At 40.3% G+C, this 13,805-nt stretch overlaps 1 protein-coding gene and 1 non-coding gene across 2 annotated transcripts in view; one reads left to right on the top strand and one right to left on the bottom strand.

Annotated features, from left to right (window-relative positions):
- PCDH7 (protocadherin 7) overlaps positions 1-13,805 on the top strand; it is a 432,112-nt gene that overhangs the window by 19,005 nt on the left and 399,302 nt on the right. The window lies entirely within an intron of this gene.
- On the bottom strand, positions 8,839-8,976 carry LOC119933806. Its single transcript, XR_005452677.1, has one exon. It is a non-coding gene; the product is annotated as a small nucleolar RNA SNORA7 (small nucleolar RNA).

Here is a 13,805-nt window from a genome sequence, read left to right on the forward strand (position 1 = left end):
CATGTCTCGAAATGGAGTACTTTGTCTTGGAACTGAGGAGGAGTCCTGTTCCTTAACCAAACGTAAGAAAGCATTTTGAATAATACTAATGGTATTTGTTAAGCGCTTACTATGTGTCGAGCCCTGTTCTAAGCGCTGCATACAACCCAACCTGGTGAGAAAGGAACACAAAAAGTAGAGCAGGCAAGAATCTTCAGTGTAACCATATCGTTTAAAGATGTGGAGGGGTGGGCTGATGTTTATGAATTCTTGGCCTGTGTTTCGTGTTTTATGCAACTTCCTATTGAGGATGTTCTAAAAGACCTCTGTGCATTTTTGACCTTAGCTTAGCTTGGTGTTAGGAAGGAATTGGTTTCAATCAGTATTCCTATTCCAAAATTTTTCGTCACTTTGGTTTCTTCTGCATATTTTAATTCATGAGACTCACAACATAAGGGGCCTGTACTACTTAGTTTAAATATGAAAAAGTTTAATGGCCAATTGCCGTTTAGTGACAGAGTGAATTTTCCTTAGTGACCTGCGAAACTAATTTACATGTGTAAACCCATTCCTAACTTCCTTTGCATATGAAAGGAATCATTTTATTTGAAATGCAGTTTAGATGTAGGATACCTATTTCTTACTCTTGTCATTTACTCCCTCCCTCTCTTTCTGTCTCAGTGGTATTTATTTTAGAGCACTGCCCAAAACGTTTGGGTCTTTCTTTCTGTCACTCTCTCCCCACTTCTCTTGAATCCTTATTCTTCTTGTTAATTTTTCTTCATTCCCCCTCTGGACCGTGGGCTCCTTTTGGTAAGGAATGTGCATGCCAACTCTTTTGTGCATTCTCCCAACTGCCTATAACAGTGTTCTGCACACAGTAAGCACTTAAGAGCTATTGACTTATTGTTGGTCTCCGGTCTCACCCCTGCCCCTGATTCCTAAACCTCCCTTGCCTTGTCCCTAACGTGTCTGATAATGTGCCTTGTTTTGATTCTATTCATACATTTTGTCCAATATTTTTTTCAAGTCTTCCTGCACTCTAGATCTACCTTTCTTTCCCTTGTATCCCTGCCTTACTTGAGCCACCTTCAATATCCACTTAGTTCTAACTCCTTGTAGACCCTTAAAACATAAGGAAATATTTTTTTGCCTTTAAAAGGCAATTTTCAAATCAGTTTTCCACACAAAAATAGGCCTCATCTTAAACGTCATAAAAGCATAATCCTACTGTAAAATTTTCCTAGGTAACCGTCAGAAAATAAATATCCAGTTGATCAAATGGAGCAAGAACAGAGGGATTTGGATTTTTTTTTCAAATTGCCAGAATACAGTTTAAATTTCTATTGGGAGAAGCAGTGTGGCTTAGTGGAAAGAGCCCGGGCTTGGGAGTCAGAGGTTATGGGTTCTAATCCCGCTTCTGCCACTTTCATTCATTCAATTGTATTTATTGAGCGCTTACTGTGTGCAGAGCACTGTACTAAGCGCTTGGGAAGTACAAGTTGGAAACACTTGTCAGCTGTGTGACTTTGGGCAAGTCACTTAACTTCTCTGGGCCTCAGTTCCCTCATCTGTAAAATGGGGATGAAGTCTGTGAGCCCTGCATGGGATACCCTGATTGCTTTTTAGCTACCCCAGCGCTTAGAACAGTGCTTTGCACATAGTAAGTGCTTAACAAATGCCATCATTATTATTAACTGGAAACTGTTTCAGTTTCCTGCCCAAGGAATCTCAGCTAGTTTTGGTATCACCTGCTCCGCGTCTGAGCTAAAGCTGTGTATGTAAAAATCTTCTCCCAGGAGCTCATCACCATGTCTAACCTGCACGTGGGATGCAACAATGCACTTTCCATTGAAAAAGAATCATTTTATCACCGGGTGGTCTCTGAAAGACTCCCTGGACATGGTTAGATAGTCTTAGGATTGATGGGAAATCGGCATTTTTCTTTGATTGCTGTAGAACTCTGTGATAACCTGTGAATATGCACACCAAATTTGAAACAGATGTTCTAACTGATTTGTGGGGGAGGGAGAACTGGGCATCCACTCGTATGTCCTTTCCCAATTCTCAGGAGGTAGGGAGCTAAGTAACTTTGTAAATATTTCCAATCCCCAGCAAATTAAGCATTCACTTAAGAAATGAGTTTGTGTGTGTGTGTGGGCACACATGCATGTGAATATGCACACACAAAAACAGGTATCCCAGTCCCTCTTATCTGAAAGGGTTCATATTAGGCTTGCAAAGAAAAGGCCTCCAGATAATCTTTTGGATCTTTAAAGTGAACCATCTCTCTCTGTGGATATAGCAAGAAAAGCATAGCATTATGATTTTTTAAAGATTATTTTTAAGCCTTTTATTGCAGGCTATAGTAATGTTCCTGTGTTTTTGAATGCCTCTTTTTCTGTTTTGTCTTGTTTAAATTTGTATTTCAACATTAGCTACTAATGGAAAGCATAAGGGCTTCAGCCAAGGTGAATATCATGTCCAAAATGAAATCAAAAGAATGGAATTCTCCACCATACTGAAACATAGAACCAGTGATTCTGGCTACAGAAATAACACTTGGTCTTGTGACCAAGTCATAGGGCCAGACTTACTGCTCTGACAGTAATGTACCTTCTGGAGTGGGGACCTAGGTGCTAATACAGATCTCATGTCAGAGTGCTGAAATTTCATACTTGACCTGGAAAGCACTCATGTCTGTGAAAATGTTTGCATTTAATGTGATTATTCTGCCTAAGAACAGTCCAAAGACACTGAAATATAGCAAGAAGGTTTTACACAACTGTCTAGGTAATAAGGGAAAAAAAAATGCCTGAAATAATACAGCAATCGAAGCAAAAACAGGAGCATTTACCTAAATTATTTGAGTTGCGACAGTTCTATAAACTTGGTCACCAAGTATTTCATATTTCAAGGGCTAGACCTAGATCTTTAGGTGGCCACCGATCCTAAACTGGCCTCTTTACTGCTGAGAGCAGCCAAAGATTTCAGTGTCAGCTTCCTCTGTTTTAGGAGATGATGTCTTACACTGAAACCAAATTTTTCCACAAAAGTGAAGGCCAGGCTCAGAGAAGCAGCGTGGCTCAATGGAAAGAGCCCAGGCTTTGGAGTCAGAGGTCATGGGTTCAAATCCCGGCTCTGCCAACTGTCAGCTGTGTGACTTTAGGCATGTCACTTCACTTTTCTGTGCCTGTTACCTGTAAAATGGGGATTAAAACTGTGAGCCCCACGTGGGACAACCTGATAACCTTGTAACCTCCCCAGTGCTTAGAACAGTGCTTTGCACATAGTAAGTGCTTAACAAATACCATCATCATCATCATATGCTCCATTAAAGAGATCACACGGGGCAAGTGTGTAAGGATTGAAAGAGCACAGGGGACCTGGGTTCTAATCCTGGCCTTACCACTTACTTGCTGGTAGCCTTAGATGAGTCACTTAAATTTTCTGTGCCTCAATTTCTTCTTTGGTAAAAATGGGAATTAAATACCCATTTCCTCTCCCTCTTAGACTGTGACCTGCATGTGGGGCAGGGATTATGTAAAATATAAGGAAAGGCAGTGTGATTTAGTGGAAAGAGCCCGGGCTTTGAAGTCAGAGGTCATGGGTTCTAATCCCGGCTCCACTAGTCAGCTGTGTGATCTTGGGCAAGTCACTTAACTTCTCTGTGCCTGTTACCTTATCTGTAAAATGGGAATTGAGACTGTGAGCCTCACATGGGACAACCTGATTACCCTGTACCTACCCCAGTGCTTAGAACAGTGCTTGGCACATAAGTGCTTAACAAATACCATCATTATTATTATCTAATTGTATTTTATCTACCCCAGACCTTAATGATGAAGATGGCGATGATGATGATGATGGTATTTGTTAAGCACTTACTATGTGCCCAGCATTGGCTCACAGTTTTAACCCTCATTTTACAGATGAGGTAACTGAGGCACAGAGAAGTTGTGAGTTGCCCAAAGTCACACAGCTGGTAAGTGGCAGAACTGTGATTAGAACCCATGACCTCTGGCTCCCAAGCCTGTGCTCTTGTCACAAAGCCACGCTGCTTCTCTAATAATAGCTGTGGTATTTGTTCAGCGCTTTCTACGTACCAAAAGGATCAGACACAGGCCTTCTCTCACATAGGGAACACAGCATATGTAAGAGGGAAAACAGACTCTGAATCCCCATTTTACATATGAGGTAACTGAGGCAAAATGAAGTGATTTGCCCATGGTCACAAAGGAGATACATGGGGTTGTCGGAATGACTACCCATATCCTCTTGTAGATCCTTATTTTCAAGGGAAAAATGTATTTAGTGGCACATAATGAAATGTTATTGCCATCTCTTCAGGAATCCCTCCTCGTCTGGGAGGAGTCTGGAATCATGTTCACTTCTCAGAGGTGCTACAGTGATCAGTGATATATGTAACTCCTTGGTTTTGGCATAGCTTTGCACTGTATTAAAAAGGTGGGTGGGGCTGGATGGGGGGAGAAAAAGCCAAGCGCTTAAGGCAGTAAGCACTTAATACTGTTATCAGTAAGTGTAGAAGGCCTCCCAGAAAGACTACTAAGAATGCCCCAAAGCCAGATGTGGACTTCCCATCTAGACTGTATACTCTGTGAGCGGGGACTGTGTCAACCAACTCTTTATATTGTGCTCTCCCAAGTAATAACAATAATAATAATGGTATTTGTTAAGCACTATGTGCAAAGCACTGCTCTGAGAGCTTGGGGGATACAAAGTAATCAGGTTGCCCCACGTGGGGCTCACAATGTTAATCCCCATTTTACAGATGAGGGAACTGAGGCCCAGAGAAGTTAAGTGGCTTGCCCAAGGTCACACAGCCGACAAGTCATGGATTGGAATTTGAACCCATGACCTCTCCCAAGCCCATGCTGTTCCCACTGAGCCACGCTAATGACATTTAAGTGCTTACTATGTGCAAATCAGTGTTCTAATTGCTGGGGGAGGGGGGGGGGGCGGGGAATATAAAGTGATCAGGTTGTCCCACGAGCAGCGTTAATCCCCATTTTACAGATGAGGTAACTGAGGCTCAGAGAAGTTAAATAACTTGCCCAAGGTCACACAGCAGACATATGACAGAGCTGGGATTCAAACCCATGACCTCTGACGCCCAAGCCTGTGCTCTTTCCACTGAGCCACACTGCTTCTCAATGTTCTGCACATAGTAAGTGTTTAATAAATACAATTGATCGATTCAAGAAATAACCTGGGAACTTTAAAAAAGGGAAAGTTTTACCTGTAAATTAAAAGAAAATGCCCCTGCTAGTGATCACACACTAAAAGGAGGATTTGGCCAACCACCAGTAAGTCTAGTGATCTTGGAAAATCAGAGTTGTTTTAATTCAACCTCAGTTCTTCCCCTGCTGTCATGGCATGGCACACAATAACAATCTATCCTCATCCCATCTTCATGTGCTGCCTATGTGTTACTGGGCAAACAACAGGATTCGTGATGCTCCTGGAAGGAGGTAAGCAGGAAAATAGAGAGGGTTGCCTGGAAAGTGTCTTTAATCAGTAGTTTCTCTGCAAATGATCACCAGTGAATCTGTTGAACTGATTCATTCTGCCACAGTCACTATTTGGAGATAAAGGAAGACCTATTTTATGTTGCACTATGTAGCACTCCATAGTGTTAGAATTATACACCACACTTATTGCTAGGTCCTTTGCTGGAGTACAATTGCCTGCCTTGACAGCAGTAAAGTATTTTAGTCCTCTCCATTTGATATGAATACAACTTTTATTTTAAATTATGGACTGGCACAATTATTTTGCATTTGACCTGCAAATTTAATAAAAGTAAATCTGACTTCTTGAAATGAAGATGTTACTGGAGATGGAGATAACTCCAATAAGAAAGTTTTCTGACCCTGGAGTTACTTCCTGAATGTTGCCTCAATGGGCCCAGGTCTAGCAGCGAGCAGGTTCAGAGTGACACTTGTCCAGTGGGATGGCAAAGTTGAAGTTTTGAGGTTTCTTAACTGCAGTCTAAAAGTAGTCCAGGTCAGCAGAAACCCATTTTGCCTCACTATGGAGATCCCTTTTGACTGAGTGCTCTTAATTTGGACTCTGTGTCCATGCTTTGTTATATTTAGAAAACCAACTTCATTAAAAATAATCTTATTTTAATGCCTGCTATTTTAGCAAATGCAGCATCATCTTACAGCTCCAGTGATCCTAAGCATTTGGTATTTCATTCATTAGGACTTACTGAGTTCCTACTGTGTGCAGTGGACTGCACTAGATGCCTGGGAACATACAATATAAAATAATAATAATATAATAATATTGGTATTTAAGTGCTTACTATGTGCCAAGCACTGTTCTAAGAACTGGGGTTGATACAAGGTAATCAAGTTATCCCACGTGGGGCTCACAGTCTTCATCCCCATTTTACAGATGAGGTAACTGAGGCACAGAGAAGTTCAGTGACTTGCCCAAGATCACACAGCTGACAAGTGGCAGAGAGGGATTAGAACAACCCACTACCTCTGACTCCCTAGCCAAGGCTCTTTCCACTAAGCCACGCTGCTTCTGTAATTACATGTACTTTCAATCTCAGCTTTCAAAGTTTGTAATAGTGTTCAACACAATAAAGCATACAAGATTTTTTTTCCTAATCAGGTGATTTTTGTGGGCTGCTGTAATTATGATAATAATAATAAATAATAATGGCATTTATTAAGCACTTACTATGTGCAAAGCATTCCAAGTGCTGGGGAGGTTACAAGGTGATTAGGTTGTCCCATGGGGGGCTCACAGTCTTAATCTCCATTTTACAGATGAGGTAACTGAAATCTGTAGTCAGAATTACTGTATGTGTGTATTTGTATTTGTTTCTACAGAATCTGTAGTCAAATCTGTAGTCAGAATTACTTAATTTGTGCCATCTACTCTATCATTTTGATCCTATCTTGTTTCTTCCCATATCCTGTATCATATTTTATCCCATAGCCTAGCCATATACTCTTCTAAAGTATCAAGCAGTTGTATTTATTGGTCATTTACTCTGTGCAGAGCACTGTATTAAGTGCTTGGGTGTGTACAATATAAGAGTCAGTAGACAACAGACATCTGGCTTCCCGAGGCATGAAGCCACATTTGCTACGTGAAGCCCTATTCTATTCTATCTTATCCCCCTCCATCCCAACCTGTATGTTTTGTTTCTTTTCATATGGCTATTACAACCAATTCGTTAATACACTTCATCACACAGTGAAATAAGAAAAAGAGGTAAAAAAAATCAGAAACTTTGTAGTGTAATGCTAAATGTGATTTATGAAGCAGAGCTTTTGTGGATCAACAGATACAGGGAAAAAAAAGCCCTGAAAAAAATCTGGATTGTGATAGTATATGAATAATTTAGGGTGTTTAATATTTAGAGGTATCCTCATTTTTTTTATTTGAGAATTTACATTATGCCACATAGTAACTTTGATATGGTAACTTTGTGAGCTTATAATAATAATGGCATTTGTTAAGCACTTACTATGTGCCAAGCACTGTTCTAAGCACTGGTGGGATACAAGATAATCAGGTTGTCCCACATGGGGCTCACAGTCTTAATCCCCATTTTTCAGATGAGAGAACTGAGGCACAGAGAAGTTGTGACTTGCCCAAATTCACACAGGTGGCAGAGTTGGGATTAGAACCCATGACCTCTGACTCCCAAGCCCGTGCTCTTTCCTCTGAGCCACGCTTGTTTAGTTTTTCAAATATTTTGTGATCTTTGATTTTCTGAATTTATGACCAGATGGATGATGCCTTATGTAAAATTAGTAAGTCATTTAAAATAGTTAAATGTTTTCATGTAGCTACTATTGCTAAAGGCCATATATTTACCTGATTTGAAAGTGTGTTCTTAGGAAAAGATAGGCTGTTGCACTTTTTTTTCCCTGAAGCTAAGGAGGAAGCACATTCTGATATTTTTCTATTAGATTGACCAAATTAACTTGCTGTTTTTATTGAAGATGCTGCAAAATTGATTTTTGACTTGCATACCATTTGAGAGATTCATTTCTGCTTTCTTTCCTAATGCAGTTTTTGAATAAACTGATAAAAATCTTGAATGTTTCAGCACAGATGATCAAATGCATTGTTGTTATCAAGTGCTATCAAGTCACTTCCAATTCATAGCGACTCTATGGATATATTTTATCCAGAACATCCTGTCTTCTGCCATTATCCATAAACTTGCTAGCAGTTCTTCCGTTATCGTTGTTATGGTTTCTATCCATTGAGCTGCTGGTCTCCTTCTTCCACGTTTTCCCTGGACTTTTCCTAACATTAGCGTCTTCTCCAGAGAATTACTCATCCTGATGATATGTCCAAAATACACTAATCTGTCAAGTCATTTGGCCTTCCAAAGACCACTTTGGCTTAATTTGCAGCAAAACCCATTTGTTTTTCAGGCAGTCCATGGTATTTGCAAAAGCCTTTTCCAACAGCACATTTCAAAAGAATCATGCTCCTTCTATCCTGTTTTTTCACCGTTCAGTTTCTAGGTCCATATATTGTCACTGGAAACACCATAGAATTGACGATTCATATTTTTGGGCATTGTACTGCAACATAAATTTTGCAGTACAATGAAATATAAAATGCATTGTCTTGTCTCGTGTTGTCAAATCATGTCTGACCCATAGCAATGCCATGGACCCATCTCTTTCAGAAAACCCCTCCTTCAGCTGCAATGGTTCGGTAGTGTATCCTTAGAGTTTTCTTGGTAAAAATACGGAAGTGGTTTACTATTGCCTCCTTCCGTACAGCAAACTATAGCATCCTTCCTAGACTCTCTCCCATGCTGCTGCTGCTGCCTAGCACAGGTGAGTTTTGACTTGTAGCAGGTTGTCTTCCACTTGCTAGCCACTGTTCAAGCTAGGAATGGAATGGTTCTGCCTCTGCTTGACTCTCCCTCCTATAGTAGAGACTGGTAGAGTACCAGAAACTCTCCAGGTGTGACCCTGAGAGGGCAAAATGCATTGTATAGCACCATACATTTTGAGTGGATGTAAACTCTAAAAAAAGTTCTATATTTAATGTCTGAACTATCCCAATTAAATAGTTACCTTCCTAGAGAATTACATTTACAAAACTATAAAAACTCAGGGTGAAGCTTCCATCTATTAAGTGTTTCTAAAAAGCTTTCTGTTTTTGTAAGACTCCATGATCCACTATTGATGCAAATTACTAAGGATCAAAGAAAATCCATCTATCAAAGGAAAAAAATAAATGAAATGTCTAAGGATTTAACAGATTTAGCATTAAGAAGTAGGGATTCATACACTGATGGATTTATAGTAATTGACAGGGAAGATATCTTTTTAGCATTCACAAAAGTTTTCTTTTCAACTAAAGGAAAATGATATTCCTATAAAAGCTTCTCTTGAAATTCCTCTGACTTCATTTTATAATTCTGTGCTCTTCAATAAACATCCCAATTAAGATGACATACATCATTTTGTATGGAATTTGGCATTATGGTTTCTCTGCCCTTCTGTCCAAGCAAGTTTTCAGAAGCTAAATAAATAACTTTCATCCAAAGATATATTGTTTGCCATTTTCCTAGGACAGATTAAAAGGTGAAAGAGAAGGTCTAAAACTGATGTTTTTGGTCTGCAAATTATGACTTGATAGTATTATCAAGAGCAAATCAGTGCTTTTTAGTCTTGATGGAATAGATTTCTTTCTATGGTTAGTTTTAGTTAGATTTCTTAGTGGAAAAATTCATATTACAATGTAGTTCATGTTAAGCTTTATTTTGTTGGACCAGCAAGATTTAAATCTATGAGATAAATCTTCTCCGAAGATGATAGCAAAATGAATTCTCAGCTTTTGGAATGCAAAAGATCCCTGAAACCAATCTATGAGATTGAGTATTTCAACCCAAAGTTTCCGAGGAAGGCAGCATATCACATCCATGACCTTCAGGGACTCTCTCTGCCTTCCAGAGTCAAATATGAATTCTACCATGGCTACATCCACCTGGCCAAAACAGGATGAGGGATAGAGGAATTATCAATGGACTCAGAGCAGGGAGGAATGCATTCTGGGTCATTCCAGTTCTTTAAATTAAAAAAAAAGCCATTTATGGCTCAGTTAATATAAGGGTACCAGAATTTAGTGAGTTTAGAGTGGCCCAGGTCTCCAAAGGGCACGACTTAAATAGTAGGAATGAGAAAGTAACCAAAGATAGATGGAGACAATGTAACAGTATAATGTTGGGAGATGGAAGAGACTGGGCTGATAGAAATAACTCCAACTGGAGCTTGTCAAAAAAAAGACTGTAGGAAAAGTAGAAAAGTTATCCCTGCTGCTTGGGAACTACTTTTCCCCAACTGTTCTGGAAACAAAACTCTCTCAGCAAGCAAAGGAGAGCTTTTAAATTCAGGAAGCAAGATAATTCAGCTGCTCTCTTCCAACTGAAGAGCTTCTTTGGATGTCCTGCTCCACATGGTGAATTGTAAATACATATGGTTAGATACTAAAAAAACCTCTTATCTAGAGAACTTTGTTTACTAGTAATGGCAGTTGCTGGTGGATTTCTGAAAGTTTGAATACATGTTAAATCTTTTATAATTAGTGAAAGGCAAGCATTTGGGTCTGGTCTGACTTTCCCACATTTGTTTCCTTGAGGCCTTAAACTTAGTCTTGGTGCCTAAATTATTAAGATGTGTAATTATGATGAGCTTCTAATTCTTCCTTCTTCAACCCCGGTAGACCAACTTTTACTGAACTCCATACGACATACATATATTCCCTATAAGACGTTAGACCATCATGGTAATTACAAGGCTGTTCAAGAACTCAGAATGTTCTCTCCACTCATAAAGGTGGAGAGAAGGGGAAAGAGGAAGATGGAGAGGTTGGAGGATAAAGGGAATTGGAAATAATAATAATAATAAAAATGGAATTTATGAAGCGCTTACTATGTGCAAAGCACTGTTCTAAGTGCTGGGGAGGTTACAAGGTGATCAGGTTGTTCCACTGGGGGTTCACAGTCTTAATCCCCATTTTACAGATGAGGTAACTGAGGCCCAGAGAAGTTAAGTGACTTGCCCAAAGTCACACAGCTGACAATTGGCGGAGACTGGATTTGAACCCATGACCTCTGACTCCAAAGCCCGTGCTCTTTCCACTGAGCCAAGGGGCAGGGGCATCCACATAGGTATACATAGATTCAGATTCATACAGCTGTGTGACTTTGGGCAAGTCATTTAACTTCTCTGTGCCTGTTACCTCATCTGTAATATGGGGATTAAAACTGTGAGCCCTCCATGGAACAACCTGATCACCCTGTAACCTCCCCAATGCTTAGAACAGTACTTTGCACATAGTAAGTGCTTAACAAATACAATCATCATCATCATCATCATCATATAGAGATATATACAGTCACCTCTACACTGTAAGCTTGTGGGCAGGGAATGTATCTAGCAACTCATGTTGTACATAGTAAGTGCTTAAGTACCACTGACAGATAAACACGATCCACGGTGCTATTTATTATCTACTATGTACATAGTATGCTAGAACATACTTGGAAGGGTATAACAGAAGTATCACGTGCTTCCCACCCCTGAGGACCTTACAGTCTACTCAGGGAGATCCAAGAGACTAAAATTATTTATAAATTGTAGTGGCAGGATGAAGAACAGGATTACTAGAGGAGGAATGCTGAAGATGTCAAAATGGCTGTATAAATGAATAAATGTGTGGCATGCATATCAGCCACCAGTCTATAGAGCCACATGGAGGCAGTTTTCCTATAACATGTTACACTATGCTTTTTGGATATAATGTTATTTTTAAAATGGCATTTGTTATACACTTACTAGATTCCAGGCACTACTCTAAGAGCTGCCGTAGATACAAAGTAATCAGGTTGGACACAGTCCATTGTCCCACAAGGGGCTCACAGTCTTAATCCCCTTTTTCCAGGTGAGGTAACTAAGGCACAGAGAAGTGAAGTGACTTACCAAGGTTGTACAGCAGTCAAGTGGCAGAGCTGGAATTGGAACTCGGGTCCTTTTGACTCCCTGTCTCCTGCTCTATCCACTAAGCAACATTGCTTCTCCTAATGCTATTGAAAAAAGAGGGAAGGTTAGTCAGATTTTTTTTTTTAATAGGATGGGATGCAATGTTGAAAGAAACAGTTTTGGGTGGAGTTGTATTAGATTTTGAGTTCTTATTAACATGAGGTTTTTTAGGAGCACTGACCACCATTCCCATTATAGAAAAACTGAGTGTATACACAAATATAAGGAAGAACCCAAATTCCAAGGCTAGCTGCCAAGTTGAAACACCTTGGGGTGATGGGATTTAATCAGGGAAGGCCTCCTGGAGATGGTGGGACTTTGAAGATGAGGAGAATTGTGGTCTGCAGGTTTGAAGAAGGGCCAGGGAAACAGTGTGACAAGCAATTGCTGGCAGTAGAAGTAGTTAGGTGACTTTGGGAAGAACAAAGAGGGCATGCTAGGGTGAAATGGAAGAAAAGAGCCAATATATAACAGCAAGTAGAGGGGCTTGAAGTCAATGACATAAAAAATGATGGTTAGCAGTTGGAGGTTTTTGAGGAGGGGAAAGAAATGTACTGAGTGACATTTTAAGAAGATGTGGGTAGTATAGCCTGAAGGGAGGAGAAGCTGGAGGCTAGGAGACAACTGGGGAGGGTGCTAATTTTGAGAGGATTATCATCAATCACTATTAATCGCTTACTTTGTTCAGAACAGGTACTAAGTGCTGTGGAGAGTCCAATAGAACAGAGTTGGTAGACACCTGTCCTTACATCTGGCTCCCCCCTCTACACTATAAATAACTAATAGATATGTACATAAGTGCTGTGGGACTGAGGATGGGGCAAATATCAAATACCCGAAGTTCACAGATCCAAGTGCACATCAAGTAAGGGTTGCAAATGTAGAGATACACGGATGCAGTGCTGGCAGAAGTTGGTGGGGTTGTCGGAGCCATAGCTGCAGGGACCCCCCTGCTGGCTGCTGCCATTTGATTCTTGGAGGTTTTTGTTGTGGCAATAAAGCCCCAGAAAATGTCAGGAAGTAGTTATTCAATTTTTAGGGGCCCCAGTGAAGTAGGAGGAAGGTACTGTTTGACCTCTTCTTTCACACTTTGATTGCACCACTGCTATTCTCAGCATGTGATCCCTTCCTCTTCCCCCACCCACCCTGGGGGTCCCACTGGAGGAAGGAAAGCCATAATGTTTGAACCTTTCACTAAGTGGGACAGCTGGTCAGCATGCTCAGTTTGATTTTGAGTTTTGTTCGTGGTGAATTTCAATCAATGGTATATTTACTGAGTGCATAATGTGTTCAGAGCACTATACTAAGCACTCGGGGGAGTATAATAAATAGAACCGATAGACATGATCTCTGCCCACAAAGAGCTTATAGGTTAGAAGGTGAGATAATTAATTGAGCCAGGCATTAAAATAAATTATAGATGGATATGTGCTTAAGTGCTTTGAGGCTAGATGTGGGGTGACTATCAAAGTGCTTTAGAAGTTCAGAACCAAGTGCATCGATAACACATAAAGGAGGCCTAAAAGGGGAAGTTAGGGAGGCCTCTTGGAGGAGACATGGTTTGATGGATTTAAAGATGAGATATCAAGAAGGATTAGGATGGAGTAGAGACCATTGCATTTGTCCAGAAGGAGGTCATTGGTGACATTAGAGAGGGCAGTTTATGCAGAATGGGAGTGGGTTGCAAGGAGTCAAGGAGAGAATTGGAGAAGGGGAAGGAGCAAGTGTAAACACTCACTGGAGGAGTTTGGAAAGGAATAGTAG

Source organism: Tachyglossus aculeatus, chromosome 10 (assembly GCF_015852505.1).
Source record: "Tachyglossus aculeatus isolate mTacAcu1 chromosome 10, mTacAcu1.pri, whole genome shotgun sequence".
NCBI lineage: Eukaryota > Metazoa > Chordata > Mammalia > Monotremata > Tachyglossidae > Tachyglossus > Tachyglossus aculeatus.